Here is a 14,618-nt window from a genome sequence, read left to right on the forward strand (position 1 = left end):
AAAAGAGCATAAAAGTTAAAGTCAAAGCCAAGCACAATGACATATACCTGCACTCCTAGCTACTCTGGAGAGTGGGGCAAGAGGATCACTTGAACCCAGGAGTTTGAGACCAGCCTAGGCAACATAGTGAGTCTCAAGAAAAAAAAAATAGAATATAATAAATAAATTTGGGTCGGCCCTGGGCTCTGTTACTCACAAGCTATGATCTTGGGCAGGTTGCCTAATCACGAGGAGCCTCCGTTTCCTCCTGTATAAATGGGGATGTCTCTACCTCTAAGGGTTGGGAAGATCAAATGACACCATAAATGTGGAGCATTTTGTAAACCAGGACATTTGTAAACATTTGTCAAAGACATTAGGGTTTAGAAAGGGGTTATAGTGAATGGCAGTCGGCCTGAGAAGAGAAGCAGGAAAATTCCAACCCACACCTTCTCTCCCTACCCGCTTTCTCCCCAGATCCTGTGCCTTCCAGATCCTGCTGGTGAGGCCCCGCGGGAGCTCAGCTGGTGCCTCTCCAGATTCCCATCAGCACTGGGCCACTTGTGCCCTTCATGTTTCCCCCAGATGGGGCACAGCCTGCTCTGCAGACTGAGAGCATCAGACCCCGGCTCACAGAGACCTAGATGAGCAGAGTATGGTGAGGTGCAGAGAGGAAACTGGGTGCCAGGGGGAAGGACAGCTACGAGGAGTGTGGGCAGAGGCAGGTGTTGTCACTGCATCCACCCAATCCCCAGAGCCTGTGCTCCTGGGCATGTGACGACCCACTTCCCAGCCCTTCCCAAGCAGGAGCGTCTCCTTCCCACTCTCTCATCTCCCTGTCTAGGCTATGCAGACAGAATTGGCCCAAAGGCGAGGGACAGCCAGTGGGACACTCAGGAAGGCCTAGAGTACAGTTCTGATTGGTGACCTGTGGATATGATATGACTCAAGGACCTAATAGAATTTTGATAACACATTGATTAAAATTCATATTATGGAAAATTTAAAACATACATACACCTACATGGAAGAATATTAATTAATGACCTCATTACCTATACCCAGTTTCAACAACTACTGACTCACACTCATTCTTATTTCTTCTACCCCCCGCCCCCCACATACACCCACAAATTATTGGTACACATTGAACCATTAAATTTTTTTTTTTTTTGGTACCGGGGATTGAATCCAGGGTGCTCAGCCACTAAGCCACATCCCCAGTCTTTTTTTATATTTTACTTTGACACAGGGTCTTGCAGTGTGCTTAGGGCCTCGCTAGGTTGCTGAGGGTAGTTTTGAACTCACCGTCCTCCCGTCTCAGCTTCCTGAGCAGCCGGGATTACAGGCGTGTGCCGCTATGCCCAGCTGAAACATTGATTTTTTTTTAAATTGGGTTTGAATGCCTTTAGGCAGGGCAAGCGCTTCTCTGTCCCACACACTGACCCTCTCCGCTCTCTTATCCTAGAGTCCAGGGCCACTCTATGACTTAACTTCCTGTCCTTGAAGACATCTGAGTTCACAGCCTCTGGTAGAAGCAACTGTTGAGAAATGGGAGTTGGGACAAATCAGGGAACACTGGAAGGGAGGGAGTATCAGGTCATCTTAACCAACCTGCCTTCATCCCTTCGTTAGAGGCTAAAACAGCCTCTAGAGGGGCCAGGTTCTTGAGAGCGGCATAGTATCTTACATATTGGGAGACCTCAGAGGTGCTCCTCTCCCTCTCTGACTTCAATTCATCATTCACAAAACACAAGGTTGTACTAAGTGACCTCAGGTTCTCTTCTAACAGTATTGTGAAGAGTCTGAGGTTTGGAGTCAGGACTCCTGGGTTAAAATGTCAGCCGTGCTGCTTTCTAGCTACCTGGCAAGTGGGTCATACAACATGTCTGAGCCTCATGTCCCTCGACTGTACTTTGAAGGCAGTAACCCTGCCCAATCTCCCTCCCAGCCTCTACCAGGGTAAGGTGAGGATAACTGGAAGCCAGGTGGTTCCTCCCCAAAAAGCCTCCCCTACTCTCCTGGAGTCTGGGCAACACACAGAGGTGTGGCTTCACCTTGGGAAGGTTTTGTTTAGTTTTTGCCGTCTAGGGGATGGAACCCAGGGCCTCCCGCCTGCTAGTCAAGTGCTCTACCACTGAGTTACACTCCCAGCACTTTTATTTTGAGACGGGGTCTCTCTAAGTTGCCCAGGTTGGCCTCCAACTTGCCATCCTCCTACCTCAGCTTCCCAAGTGTCTGGATTATTGGCATGTGCCACACCACAGCACCTGGCTCCAGGGAGGTATTTCTTTCTTCCTTGTGAGGTCAGAGGACACCCAGGGACATAGCTGTGAATGCTGGGCAAACAGTGGGAAGTGTAGGTATCTAGGTCGCTGCAGCATTGACCTAGGAGAGGGCTGGAACAGCAGATTTAGGGACAGAATGCAGGGCCAGAAAATGCAGAAGATCAGGCAGGAGAGGGGTGTCCACTGTGGTGGATTTGAGCTGCATTTCCAGTCTGGACTGAAAGCCATCTGGGGGCTCGCGGTTTTTTTGACCCTCCTGATTAGCGCTGCTTTGGTCCTCAGCAGTGAGTGCTTGCGACCAGAGAAGGGGCAGATTGTGTGGTACCCTTTGCCTACACACACAGAAAGGAGCTGCTTCAGGCTCTGACCTCCCCAGTGCCGGGAAAGGCAGTGTGGGCCTGAGGAGTCTGGGCCCAGTGGTCATCAGGCCCCACAGAGGCTGGCCCTGGACAGACCCTCACCCTCACCAGCTGAGGCTCCCAGCTGTGGGGGGCCTGTGGTTGTCCTTCCCGCTCTCCAGCCTGGGGGGCCTGGGTTGCCTGGGGTGAGTGGGCTCCTGGTGGCCCGAGATGGTGTCCTGTTCACTGTGGCAGAGCCACAGCACCCACCAAGGGCTTGGCACACCCTGGCACGCAGTAGGGGTCTGTTTCATTGAACTGAAAAGGGTTGAACAAGGAGATTCTCTGTTACTTTCTTTAAAAAAAAACTTATTATTTTTTGAATAGGTAGTGATTTTCTTGATTCAAAATTCCGAAGGTTTGGGTAGAAGTTTACACACAGACAAATCTTCTCTGGCCTGTAGCATCATTACCTGATTTCCTCCAGGAGGTTATCAGGGAACCAGTGTCTTGTATCCTGGCAGATGTGTCTAAAGCAGATATAAGCAACAAATAAGTAACCAGGTACTTTATTTTTGTCTTGTGTATTTTAAAGATCTTCCTACATTGGGTCAGAGGTTCTTTCTCTCTCTGTTCCCTGCCCTTGCTCCTCCCCCACTCCCCATATATATGATCATTCCCTCTTGATGGACATTTAGGTTCCTGAGTTTTAAGGTCGACAGTGCTGAACTTGGAGTCTCCCAAACCTAGTTCAGGTCCTGGCTGTGCCTCCTTTCCATACTAACTAGGTGACCTTGGGTCATTTGCATTTGCCAGGTATTCATTAGGGTGCATCGACTCAGCAGTAAAAGAAGTACATTTAGTTTTCTCCTCTAATTTCTGGATCTGAGTGCTCCTTTCATGAGAAAGTGGAAAACTCCATCTCAGTTTTTCTCCATCCCCTTCACCCCTCCCCTGGGCCTGTGGAGCAGCTTGAGGCAGGTTTATCGGGTGCCAGGGCCCAGTGCGGTGTGGCGGGATCTCTGGGAAGGGCATGCATGTGGCCCTGGGCTAACCATACTGCTGGACACACCCTTGATCCTGTGAGGCTTCTGGCTGGCACTTTCTCACTGCATGTAGGGGACAGAAGCCTCCTGCAGGGCTGTCATTTCTCTCTGGGGGCAGGTTGGCTGCCGGGCATCTGCCAGGAGGCAGGCCACTGGTCCCATCCTTGAGGTCCCACAGAAGCCCCTCGTTCTCTCCCATCCTCCACTTCTTCTGGCCGGAGGAAGAAGTTTCCTTGTCCCCCTTGCCTCTGGCCAAGACACTGTGTCAATGCTGAGAAACCCCCAGTGCTTAGGCTTATGGAAAATGAGGTCAAAGTCGTTTGTAGGCTGCTTCCTTTTCCTGCCTCACCACAGACCTGGGGGAGGGGAGGGTGAAGTCAGGGGAGGAAGAAGTGAGGCTTATTTGTCCACTACGCCATGAGCACAGTTGTACTGAAGGACCCCTGTTTCCCTTTCTGCTCATTGTCCATGATCCTGTCTAGGGCTCCTTACCTTGTGGGCAGGCTGAACAGTCCTACAGAGAGAGGCTGGGCTGGTCACCTGGTGAAAATGACCACGCCATTCCAAAAACCTTATCGCCAAGTGCACAGGCAATAAGAGCCCTGCCTCTGCTACCAGGCCCTGTGTCTGAACAACAGTCTGGAGCACGCCCAGTAAGCATTGCTCCTGGGGTCCCCGAGGCCTTAAGAAGCCAGGGTCAGGCCTTAATAAGCCAGGCTCATTGTGAGCAATGTTGGCACTTTACCTTCCCAAGTCAGGTTCTTCTAGGTTCTGGGATGTTTTAGTCACATCATCTTCAAACTCTAGTATAGCTTAATTTTCTTTTCTTTTTTTTTTTTTTTTTTTTTTGTGGTTTCAGGGAACACTTTACCACTGAGCTACCTCCTCAGCCCTTTTGAAATTTTTATTTGGAGACAGAGTTTTGCTAAATTGCCCAGGCTGGTCTAGAACCTCAGCCTCCTAAGTTGCTGGGGTTATGGGCATGCACCACTGCACTGTAACTTAATTTTATGTTGTAAAAAAAAATCATAAGTTGCAGAAAGTCATAAGTACCTAGATTAAATATCCAGGTTCCAGGTGTCATTCTAAATAAGCCCCCACTGCCACAGTGACCAGTTATGGACACGTGTGGTCATTCATGGCTTCTGTCACATGGTCAAGTAGGGCAGGAGCAAAGCAGCCCTGCCACAGTGGCTCGGGGGTCTCTGCATCCACAGGTCCCCTGAGCAGCATCTTTAAATCACAGTAATGATATTGGCAAAACCTCCTGAAAGTCCCTGTATATCCAGCACCTTCTCAGCCCTCTGCACGAGCCAGCTCTGGTCCTCACACCTCTCTGTGAGCAGGGACTGCTGTGGTACTCACAGTGTAGGTGAGAGACAGTGACACAGATGGTTCAGGTCCACAGGTTCAAGGTCACACATCTAGTACAAGATCTGAACCTGGACCACCCACACCCATGCTCTTGTTTGTGTGTATCCATGCTTCTGTGATGGCTGAAACACAAATTCTTTAAATAATTTCTTTTTAATATTTATTTTTTAGTTTTAGGTGGACACAATAACTTTATATTTATTTTAACGTGGTGCTGAGGATCGAACCCAAGGCCTCATGCATGCCAAGTGAGCGCTCTACCACTGAGCCACCAGCCCAGCCCCTAAATAATTTCTAAATACCTAACTTTATATCTATCATTAACTATTTTCTCTTCTTGCAAGTCCAGCTATTGGCACAAACTTTTTTTAGGGGGGGAAGGGGGGTACCAGGGATTGAACTCAGGGGCACTTGACCACTGAGCCCTATCCCCAGTCCTATTTTGTATTTTATTTAGAGACAGGGTCTCACTGAGTTGCTTAGTGCCTCACTTTTACTGAGGCTGGCTTTGAAGTCATGATCCTCCTGCATCAGCCTCCCAGCTGCTGGGATTGCAGATGTGTGTTACCATGCCCGCAAACTTTTTTATTTTTATTTATTTATATTTTTTATGGTTCTTTAAAATTTTTTATTTGTTCTTTTTAGTTATACAGGACATTGGAGTGTGGTTTGACATATCACACATACGTGAAAACTTTTTTATTTTTAATATTGAAAAGAAACCTTCACACTGGAAACTGGGGGTCCCCTTAACTCTTCTTCATCATGGTCAGCCTGCCTCATTTAGTTCCCCCAGGTCTACTTCCTCCATGGCTTTCCAAGCTGCCCCTTTCTCTCCTATAGGGCACTATTTCCCTCCAGATCTTGTAGCATCCTGACAGGCCTCCCTGCCTCTCATCTCCCCGACTGCCTCCGCCACCCCACTTCCTAAAAACAAATCTGACCAGGTTCTGTTTCTGTGGCTTTCTGATCCAGGGGCTTGAGTTTTGGGCCCTAGTATATTCTGGATTCAACTGAAGGCTCTTAAAAGTGCCAGAGGCCCCACTCCTGTCCATGCAGATTCAAGTACACCTGTGTTTCCACCCCCCATCACTGCTACAGGTGGAACCCCAGGCCTTGTGCACGGTGGGCAAATACTCTACACCCACATCTGTGTTTTTAAAGGCTGGTCATTGTGAGTGGTCCTGATCTACCCCCTTGGTGAGGATTACGGGCCTACAGAGAGCAGTCCAAGCTCCGCCCTCTGACCCCTTCCCAGGCCCATTTCTCAAACTCTAGACTCCAAACACATGACTGTCTCACAGTGACCAGAGCCCTCCAAGCCATTTCACCTCTCCATATCTTTGCTCACTGTCTAGAAAACCCTTCTTGGCCAGCGTTATATCTTCTAGAATGTTCTTCCTGAGGGCACTGTATTCTCCAAGCCCTGGGTAGTTAATGACCCTTTGGTCCATGTGCTCCAGTGGTCTCTTAGAGGACGGCCGTCCCTGGGCCTATACCACTTGCTGGCCCTCCCCTGTTCTTTGCCCCCTCTATCAGTTCTCGCAGGCCTATGCCACACCTGGATTCCACTGGGGGATGCGGGACCACCCCAGTCTGATACACAGTGGGTATTGAGAAGCCTGTGCTTTGCTCAGCAGCAACCTGGCAGCAAGCCTACAAACTCTGGAAGTTTCTGCTGTGGTGTGTTTGTCTGAGTCATTGCAAAATTCTCCTTTTTTTTTTTCCTGCAGTCTTCTCATTTTCTTTCTTTTTTTTTTTTAAGAGAGAGTGAGAGAGGTAGAAAGAGAATGAGAGAGAGAGAATTTTAATATTTATTTTTTTAGTTATTGGTGGACACAACATCTTTGTTGGTATGTGGTGCTGAGGATGGAACCCGGGCCGCACGCATGCCAGGCGAGCGCGCTACCGCTTGAGCCACATCCCCAGCCCCATCATTTTCTAATCTATTTTCCATGACCCAGCAAGAGTATTATTTCAAAACACAAACCTGATCATGTAATCCCTGTGCTTAAAATTCTGCAATACCTCTCAGTTGTTTATGGGATGAAATTCAAATGCCTTCGCCCCTGACACAAGTATGTCCCAACGTTCCTGTCATTCTCTCTTCCTTCCACAGTTCCGGCGGGACTGAGAACTAGAATCAAGGGATCACGATTCCCTGGGTTTTCATGTCTTTAGGCCTTGGCCCAATCCGGGTTCCATGTTCTTCTTCCTTTTATTCTCCATTTGGGGAACTCCCATCCACCCTGAAAAACCCAATTCAAATGTTACCTCCTGTGAAAAGCTGTCCCTGGTTCCCGCATGCAGTGAGCTTGCCCTCACCCATGCCCCTCTGGCCACAGCTCCATTACTGCACTTAACAATGCCGGTATGGTTTGTTTCCATGTCTGTCTCCTCTGCATGGTCAGAGGGTCCCCACGGCACAAATCCAGCTCCCAGCAAATAGATACTAATGGTCAGAAGAGCTAACACTTGCCGAGTTCTCCCTACATGCCAGACATGACCTTTATGGTACAGTAGCTTGTCTAATCCTCTGACAACCCAGGAGTAGGCACTATTATCATGATCCCCATTTTGCAGATGATGAAACCAAAACACAGGGTATTATACATCAGTAAGTGTTGAGGTATACAGAAAGCATCAAAGCTAGGATTCAAACCCAGCAGCCTCACTCCAGAATCCATGCTGTCTATGTTCTACTAATAAACTTGCAGAATGAATGGGAACCCGCAGGCTCTGGGCTAGTGCGTGCATGTGTGTGTGTGTGTGTGTGCGTGCGTGTGTGTGTGTGTGTGTGTGTGTGTTTAATAAAACAAGCTGTGACTGCATCTCTGCCCACGCTATCCCTGGTGTCAAGCTGGGTTGAAAACCTGCTCTCCTGAGGCCTGGTCTGTGGCTTTTTCTGAAATAACAGAACTGTCATCTTGTCTGGCAGGTGTCACCCGACCTCGCCCACTCCTCTCAATACTCCCACAAGCCTCAGCCTCCTTCCTTTGTATTTCTCCTTTCTTTGGCTTGGCTTGCCCAGTCTGGAAAAATGAGTGGTTGGCCTGCAGCTCGGGGAGCCGTGCCTGGGCTCCCTCTTGGCCTCTGTGGGCCCCTCCTCCTGACCCCCTATGTGCAGCCCTGGCCTTGTTCAGGGCCAAATCACAGGCCACAGGGGCTCAGCCACGTGGCTGCCCACCCTGGCTTCCTTCTGAATCTGTGAGTCTCCCGACCTGCTCGGCCCAAAGGCCTCAGCCAGAGGCAAAGACAGGAACCAAGAACATGTTTGAGATGAGGCTGTTTGCTCCCTCCAGGCTCTGAATCGCTACTGCAGGATGTCACCAGCAACATGACACTGGAAAAGGCATGAACTCCCATCCATGGTCTAGGGCTCTGTCACTTTCTGGCGCTGGTGACAGGGGACACCAAGCAGAGGCAAAGGGAGAAGCCACAGCCACTGTGTCGCTGACATGCCTGTCCCCTGCTTAGGTTTGGGTAGAACCTGGAACTTGTCAGAGCACACCTACTCCAGCAGATCCCTCTGACCCCACACTCGTCCCTTGCTCGGGGTTGTGCCTGGACTCCTAGGTCCACTCCTCACATGATGTGGCTCTGCCTTTAGATGGGTGGCTCCTGGATGCTCCGATGTGGCTGATCTATGTTCCCTACAGACGGGGCTTTTCCTAAGAGCAGTGAGAAAAAGGCTTCTCCCAGCTGAGGGGGCAGGAGAGGAGCAATGCCTGCCTTCATCTTCTTCCTCCCCACTCAGTGCCCAGGGAGGACAGAGGAGCCTTGAGGGCCACTAGAAGTGCCCCATGGCACTAGTGGGGTGGCTTCCCGCCTCTTCTCCAAGAGCCGACCCACCAGCTACAAGATAGATGCAGGCACTTACGGGGCAATTAAAGGGCCCAGGCCTGTGACACCTGGCTCTGGGGGTACCTGGTAAAGGATAAATGCTGTTAATGGCTGTGGCTCATGAAATAGTGTCGTGGAGGGATCCAGAGCATTGTTATGAGGTGTCCTTGCCAAGAGACACTGTGTTTCCTTTGTAGTGTTTACACTGGCCTTGGCGTTTGAAGACAGAGAATTTAGCCAGGACAGCTCTGGTCTGTGGGCTGGGGAAGTAATTTGCTGGGCACACATGTTGCCCCTTGGAGCCGGTCACCTCTCTGCAGTGATCTAATGTGGCCACCCCAGCCAGGTCTCAGAAGACTGTTCTGGGCACCCTCTTTTCAGGGCTACTCTGAGGTGGGAATAGGGGCTGTGAAGCAAGACCAGACCCTCCACACCATGGCATCCCCATGTGCTGCCCCCATGTGGTCCCTGGAAGCTGCCCCTGGCTCATATCAGGGCCACAGGCCTGGCTGTCCCATCTCACGAGGCCGTTCAGGGCCTTTGGGTTGGAAAGAGTGATGTGAGCACCAGAGCGTCCCATCTTGGCCCACCCCAGGTGTGGGGAATTTTCAGGCCTCACTGAGCCAAGCCACAGAATGAAGGCAAAAAGGCAAAACATGTTTTGGAAGGTGGCTGGCAGCCTGGACTGTCTGCTCCACGGGCCAGGGCGCAATGAAAGGCTGTGGAGCTAGCAAAGTGGCGTGGGGCGTCAGGGGAAGCAGCCTAGGATGGGGTGGGGTCTGCTTTATAGAGACCCTCAGGAAGGAAGGCTCTCTCCCCACCACCCACCAATATTATCAGCCTGGCACTTTGAGATGAGAAGACGTTATTGGGAAGTTTTTCCTTCCGTTTACCTTGTTTCTCTCACACTGGAATCCAGGCCTCTTCCTTTCATTCATTTTTTTTTCTTTTTAGTATTGGGAATGAACTTGGGGTCTTGCACATGCTCAGCAAGCTCTCCACCACGGAGCTGCAGCCCTTTTGATTTTATTTTGAGGCAGAGTCTCTCTAAGTTGCCCTGAACTTGTGGTCCTTCCTGTGAAGCAGACACCAGAGGCTTCGAACTTGTGAGGGAGAGGAGGCGGGCAGAAGAGCCCTCCCTGGTCTTAAGTGGACTTAGGTTTAAAGAGCGCTTTGGGATCTTGGGAGACAGGCGCTGGGTCAAAGGCGGGGTGTTGTCGGGGGCCATTATGTCACTAGCATTACTCATCTGTGAGCTCCTCCTGAGTGCAGTAGCTCTCTGGGCAGGCAGCCACCCTCCCTCCTGTTTGTTCTGGAGAGCGGAAAAGTGAGGGGAGGTGGGAAGGCACGGGAGGGGTGGTCAGAAGAAGAAGGGCAAGAGCTGGAGACAGAAGGGGAGCCAGCTCTCTCCACAGCCGGGCTGTGATGGCCTCCGGTGTCTGTCTGCACCAAGGGGCTGGGTGCGTGGAGGGGCACTTGGTTTCACTCTTCTTGACTTCCTCTCTCCTCCAGTCTTTGGGCTACCCTGGTGGCTGAGCTCAGGGAGGGATGTGACATTCATTAGCTGCCACATTGCAGTGGGATTAAATCATCCTGGCTGCTTGTCCCCAGAAGCACTCACCTTTCCATTGGGCCCTATGGGGTGACGGGTCCCTCCTGGAGCCCTGTGGTGCCATTAAGACTCCCCAAGCCTTCAGCTGGGCTCCCTGCTCCTGCCTGGACCCTCCCCAGAGCTAGATCCTATCTCATCTCAAGCCCGAGGTTGGTGGCAGAAGGGGGGGGGGGCACTCTCACTTTCCAGCAACCCCCCCACCCTGGCCTGGGAGATTTTCCTCCAGGTTCGAACCAACACATTGGACCTTGAACTTCTTGACCAAGGAATTCTCTTACTTTCTCCCTTCACCCCAGTCTGTCTTCCTGGGGTGAAGACACACAGCCCCATCAGGGCTCTCCTGGGCCAGCCCTGTCCATTTCCATCTCTGTCTGCCTTGTCTCTCTTTCCTCCGTGGTGACCTCAGTCCCCCTGCCTGATACCTTCTGCTGTCATGGAGATCTGGAGGACGCCTTTAGAGGAGCTACCTAATGAGGGCTTGCAATAAAATCATCCCAGAACCCTGCACAGGCCTGGAACTCATTGGACAAAGTGTTCAACAAACATTGAACACTTACTATGTGACTGGTGCTGTGCTAGGCTCTGAGAATACAGCTGCCAATGAAAGAGTGGGGGTCCCTGCCCTCCTGGAGTCCTCAATATAGTGGTGGATATAGAAATAAACACAAATAAATCTTAGTGCATCACAAACCGTGGTGCTATGAAGGGCGAGACAATCCATAGTAGGTTGCTAATACATATTTCTGTAAGGCAGGAATGATGAATTAACTTTGTTTTTTGTTTTCTATTCTTTTCCTATGCTTCTTCCAAGCCTGAAAGCTGGTGTCTGGTCTGTACTACCTAAAAATATCCTTTAATTATATCCTGTCCTAAATTATTCCTTCATTTGTTCCCCTTGCATTAGTCTTTTTCCCAAGAATAATAATAATAAATTCCCCCGCATTAAATGTCTACCATGTGCCCAGCCATATGTAAACCTTCACATATCGTCTCATTTTAGTTGTTATTCCTAATTTAAATATAAAGACAATGAGACTCTAATGAGATACCTTGTCAAAAGCCACTCTGCACCAATACAGATTTCACGTCTTGTGCTTTTGATAGTCCCTTTAGGCTAGGGCCCCCCAAATCCCACAAACAGCTGGAGGGCTGGTGATGACTGAGAGGGCCTGGAGACATAAGCCCTCTTGTGGGTTCAGCAAGAGTTGCCACCCTTCCTGCCCCTTTGAGATCAAGGTTGCCTCAGACCTGCTCTCTGCACCCATTCTGATCTCCAGATCAAGCCACCCCCATCTGTCCGGGGACCCTAACCACTGTCTTCAATTCAGTGTCTGCATATTGATATGTCTTCTAGCTTTTATATATGTATTTAATTATTCCTGTGGTAGTTATTAAAAACATTCAGCCAATAAATTGGTTACATATAATTGCATAGAGCCTCATAGTCTTTTTTTGGGGGGGGTGGGGGGAGGTTCCTGAATATGCATAATATTAAAGTTTTACTTTGTGCTAAAAAGTTGTATTAACTAAATGCTCATTTCCCTCCCTCCTTTCCCTTCCAACAAGGAAGGCATCCTGGCTTCTCTTCTTGTAGGATGAGGCTGTGTTTCCTGAGAAGCCCCATTTGGGTTTATCCCATCCATCTCTAGCTCCTCTGTTCTTCCACATCATTTCCATTTAGCCCTGGATTTATTCCAATGAACCATTCCAGTCCATGTACTACCTACGGATCCGTGTCAACAATTATATAAACTGATGAGCCCTGCATTTATAATCAGGGGCTCTCCCTCAACCTGCAATCAGACACTGGACTCCACAGATGGCTCCATGGCGAGCGGCGCCATCTTGACTCCATCTAGCATTCTGGGTGAAGCCTCTGGTTCTCTATCATCCATTCTTCACCAGAGGCAAGAGAGACCATTTTCTTACTTTTAAAATCAACTATTTTTGAGTTATAATTTACATAGGATAACAGGTATGCATTTGCAGTGTCCACTTGGATGAACTTTGACTAATGTAGATACCCATGTAACCACAATCAGATGTGTTGGAAAAAAGTTTAAATTGATGAATAAAAAATTATATATATTTGTGGTGTACAATGTGATGTTTTGATAAATGTGTACCTTGTGTACATGTTAAATTGAGCTCATAAACATGAATTTCCTCACAGAACTATTTTTGTGGTGAAAATACTTAAAATTTACTCTTAGCATTTTTCAAGTATTTAATACATTGGTATCAACTGGAGTCACCATGGTGTACAACAGATCTCTTGAAACTATTTGTCCCATTTAACTGGAATTTTGTACTTCTGCTGATATCTCCAATCTCCTACTCTCATTTCCAGGCAACCATCATTCTACCCTGCTTCCACGAGCTCAAAGTTTCAAGAGTTCATGTATAAGTGACATCATGTGGTATTCATTTGTGTGTGTGTGTGTGTGTGTGTGTGTCTGTGTGTCTGACTTCTTTCACTTAATATCCCCCAAATTCATCCATGTTCATGCAAATGATGGGGTTTCTTTCTTTTCAAAGTCTGAATGGTATTCCACTGTGTATGTATACCACATTTAAAAAATCCATTTATCTGTTGATGGACACCTAGCTTGATCCCATATGTTGTTTATTCTTACTGATGTTGCGATGAATGAGAATTCAGCTCTCTCTTCAACATACTGGTTTTGTTGAATCATCTGATAGCTTAATTCTTAATCTTTGGGAAAACTTCATACTGTTTTCTAAAATGGCTGTAACGAGTTGAGCATCCTTAATTCAGATTTTGAAATGCTCCAAAGTCTGTAATTCTTTGAGTACTGATTTGACACCACAAGTGGAAAACTCCACATTGTAAAACTTTATTTCAGGCACAAAATTATTAAAAGGATTTTATAAAATTACCTTCAGGCTATGTTTAGAAAGTACATATGAAGCACAAGTGAATTTTGTATTTAGACTTGGGTCCTATCCTCAAAATATTTCCTTATGTATATGAAAATATTTTAAAATTTTTAAAAAATCCAATCCAAAAATCTCCAGTCCCAAACATTTAAGATAAGAGATACTCAATCTGTACTCATTTTGTACCTGCCAACAGTATTCAAAGATTTCCTTTTCTTCCACATCTTTGCCAATACTTTTAATCTTTTTGGTAATATTCATTTTAACAGGTATGAGGTGATATCGCATTGTAGTTTTAATTTTTATTTCCCTGACAATTAATGATGCTGAGTGTTTTCTCATACACCAATTAGATGTAAAATATTTTCATCTTCACACACAAAAAATGTCTTGTCATGTCACTCCTGATGCCCCAAAACCATTCAGTGGAATTCTCAATGTCCAGTAATGATGGACTAGGCTGTTTGGACAAAGTCTACTATTGAAAACAAATAAAAAAGACAGACAGAATATTTTAAAAATTTTTTTTTCCTAGAAAAAAGTAGAAAGAGAGAAACAACTAGGTAAAATTTATGGGTGAAATGGGAAACCCTGAGACAGAAATTGAAATTTGGCCCTCATGGTATTTTGTGATTCCCAGTAATTTTTTCAACTTTTGTTTTGATGCCTGCACAGGCAAGGAGATAAAAAATTGAAGCTCAGGGCTTGAAGAAGAGAGGAACATATTCCTCTCCATAATCAAGGACTACATAGGACTTTCATACCCTTGGAGTAAAGGTGAACTGAAATTAAACCAGGCTGGTAACAATTTGGCAGAGTTCTTATCACCGTGTGGTCTAAGGAACCTCAATACCCTGAACTTGATTTAAGATGGTTTCAGATCAGTACTCCCCACAAGTTCTTGGCAAAAAGCAAAAAAAAAAAAAAAAAAAAAAAAAAGGCAAAATAAGCAAAAATGCTTCTCTGGAGGAGGGCATCCTCATCTCTCAGGTCTCAAATTGTTCCCAGGAAAAAAAATTTTTTTTCAAGTATGATGAGCAGCAAACAAACAAACAAACATGTTTGAAAATATTTGAAGTTAATAGACTATAACAATTGATTTAGATTTGGAAAACCACCCAATCAAACTTCTAGAAATAATCAATTCAATTAATAAAAATGAAAACTCAAAAGATAGATCTGGAGAGATTCAGTAAACTAAAGGACAGAGGAAATTCTCTAAAACTTAGCCCAGGGG

Source organism: Spermophilus citellus, assembly GCF_964194105.1.
Source record: "Spermophilus citellus genome assembly, chromosome: 6".
Classification (NCBI taxonomy): Eukaryota; Metazoa; Chordata; class Mammalia; order Rodentia; family Sciuridae; genus Spermophilus; species Spermophilus citellus.